The sequence below is a fragment of the Odontesthes bonariensis genome, chromosome 3 (assembly GCF_027942865.1).
Source record: "Odontesthes bonariensis isolate fOdoBon6 chromosome 3, fOdoBon6.hap1, whole genome shotgun sequence".
Classification (NCBI taxonomy): Eukaryota; Metazoa; Chordata; class Actinopteri; order Atheriniformes; family Atherinopsidae; genus Odontesthes; species Odontesthes bonariensis.
In genome coordinates this window covers 28,824,468-28,827,952 of record NC_134508.1, presented here as the reverse complement: position 1 = coordinate 28,827,952, position 3,485 = coordinate 28,824,468, and positions in this window count along the sequence as shown.

The following is a 3,485-nucleotide window of genomic DNA, read 5'->3' as shown; positions in this document are numbered from 1 at the left end:
CCTCTGTAACGTGTTTTTCACAGTTCAGCACCAGTTGGAGCATTTGTGTGAGGGACAGTGTGACACTGATGCTTTCTGTCTCTTTCTTTTTTTCCGCTTGAACTACCCATTTTTCAGTCGTTCTCTTATCAGTATCTTGTGTTTCTCGGTGTCTCTTGCTCTTTGTGTAGTTTGTGCCCCGTGCAGCGTTCTTCATGCACTGGTGTCTCTGCACATCTACCATTCCCTTACTTTAACATACACCACAATGCTGTGTACCAAACACACTGCAAGAATGCAGAATCACAAACTGCACAGCACATCACTTTTCAGCATATCTTCCTCCACACTAATACTGTATAACCTTTACAGACTCTATCGGTGTCACACTTTCAGTCTCACTGATTCTCACAAGAGGCCATTTGCAAGCTTTGTACTTGCGTGAGCGTGTGTATGTGTGCTTGCCTCACTATCAGCCAACACAGAATCAACTACAGTCTAATGAACTTTAACTTGACTGTGAAACTTAGACTTTCATATCAATGCCTTTGTGGTTAATTTCACCATCATTTGACGAGAATGTTTGCACTTCATTTCACTGACCACAGAAATGCAGTAAAAGTGAAGGAAAACATTACATTACCATAATTCATATTGGTTAATGTGTAATTTAGATCATTTAATTCTGAACTGGCATGAATGGTTTAATCTATACAACATGGGGAAGGAAATTGAAATAAAGAGGCGCACCCACTAAGTGGAGAAGTCAGCACCAATTTTTATGTTTTGTAAGGTCACCTGAGCTTTTATTGTTCCCGCGATCCTGACATTTTACAGGAAAAAAATCCCAATTTAAATCGATCTGTTATTGTTTTTAAAAACTATTTACATGCTTTTGTTGAGGAACATGTTCAGTGAATCCTCAGTATGTATAGGTTGCTATAACACTGTGGATGATACTTGATTTGCACAATGGCATTGATATGCTGTTTTTACTTTAAGTATAGCAGGTAAACCAGAGATGACCAAATTGTCAAAAACGTAAGAAGCCAACACCCTGAGAGACAGAAAGTGTCAGTGAGTTCCTGCTGAAGGAGATGAAGGAGATCAAGTGGGAGGTGTTTGTTCTTAGCTGCGGTCCTCCCCTGACTCATTGTGTGAATGTCAGACGGCAGGTATGAATAGGAGAACTGTCACCGTGCGATTTTTTTTAAAATGACATGTTACATTTCTATCATACATTTAAAGAGGAGCGATCACTGTCAGCACAAGAGCAGTCTGCAGATGAACATGGACCTATCTTGTCTCTGAACCGCTCTCATAGGTACTGTAAAATGGCATTATATTCATCTCCCCGCTCTTCCTTTTTGTTTAGTATGTGGCTGTCGCTGACTTCCATGTGGTAATTTTGAGTTTAAAATACTATTGCGTATCTACTAACAATACTGACAATAAAGGCTTGTGTTATATTTTGACAAATCTCTAAGGAACCTAAAAATAATATTTGAAATATACTTTTGTACCAAGCAGAAGTTTTGTTGCAAAACTGAGATGTAGCAGCAAATTTAGCGATTTACCTGGTTGAATCTTTGTTTGTATCTGGCACTTTTAACATCAACATGTTATGCTGTATAACATGTATCAGATGTACTGTAATCTCACATGTGTGCTCCATGCATATGTCACATCACAGTGCCATGCATTACATCAAATCATGTGCAACATGGATCCTGTTTCTTCTGGGTGGCTAAATAACTTTTTACTGGTGTGAGAAAGCTTTTCTAGTGATTTGACAAAAATAAATTAAATGTTGTGATAAGCAATAGGATGAAAGGAAAGGATGATTATATTTTTGAATTGCAGAACTAAACTCAGGTTTGTAAAATATATTTTGGATTGATTTCCAGTTTTTCTTTAATGCCATTTAGGTGTGCAGAATGGTCACTATTTTGTAGAAAATAAAAAATTAATTCATTTTAAAATAAAAAAAAGAAAGAACTTCTTACATTTTTAACAGGAATGGGGGGGGCAAAAATTGCGGCTCATTTTTCATTTGGGTCTTCAAAGTGGAATTCCTGCTTCCCAAAATGTCTCAAACTAAAATTTACTTGAGATGTTATTGTTTTGTAGTTGTTTATAAATGGTTTTCATCCCATGTGGACGGTATAGATTGCTAAAATGATATCATCATTATTTTTTGGCTTTAATGTGTCGCCGTTTAATTGTATCAGCATAACTGGAAGAGTTGCATTGTGCGGTAAATTGGGCCTGGCCTTGTTTGTTTCCATTTTAAACCAAAAGAAACAAACAAGGTAATTCCAAGGCAATTATTGCATGCTTACCATTTGGCCACATAATTACTGAGCCAATACCAACTCACATGTGTGCATCGTAAAATAAACTGCAGCTTAGCGTGCTGCTGTACAGTAGATGCCCTCTGGTTTATAAACACTGCTGAGTTAGACCAGTGCTGAACCTGCTTCTTTATGCCAGTTTTCTTTTCCCTGTGGTTTATATTTTAATGCTGTTGTGTAATCTCATTTGTGTAAAAAATTATGTGTCCCACTCATATTTGGTCGTAAAGTTGTTCAGGCGTTATCTGCGTCTGACTTGAAAAAGATGACTCGGCTATGTCAATAACAAAACAACAACTGTAGGTCATGAAATGTTCAGATCAGACTTCAGATTGATCAGAACCCTACCACATCGCAAGAAGGACAGCTGGTATTTCCAGGGTAAACTTCTGCATTTCTGACTGGTGTCCCAAGCTTGAAAAAAAAGAAAAACCAGAGACTTGCTTCTGGAAGGCACGCAGGCCATCGTTCTTTTATATTTCAGGCAGGAAAAGCAGCAGACAGATTAAAATAGCATGCAAGTGTTTCAACTGAATACACTATTGTTGTCAAACTATCAGAAACGGTCCCCAGAAGACCGAGTGATCGACATTGTCAAGCATGATTCAGCACAGTTTAGTTGTTACTCTCTGGGTATGAGTCATGTTCTTCCCACACACACTACAGTGCATGCATAATACTGTAGCGCCATACTATTTTCTGCTGTGCTGTATTTCAACAAGCTACACTTTCTTAAAACTCTCTCACAAGCCCCTCTGTACTTTTAGACAAAGTGTCGACTTGCAAACAGTCCCAGAACTGGTAGACTGTTCAAACACTTAGCTGTCCTGCTCTGATGGAAAAAAGAACCTATTTGAAGGATGCAATCACTATCCATATAAATAAATCAGGGGACCAGATAATGAAAGCCATTCCAGCTTTGTGCTCTTTAATGACAGCACATGTAGACTCAGTGTCACTCACTGACTTGGGAGAGGGAATTAAAGCCAATTTGATGCTAATTCTGACCAGATTTTCCTCCTATTATGTCCCAGGAATCTCCAGCAGAGCTTAACTTCATTTTCTACTTCATCACATAACACCATAGACATGCCTTCTATGCTAAAATAAAGCAAATTTGATGACCAATTTCACCATCTATACGAACAAGTC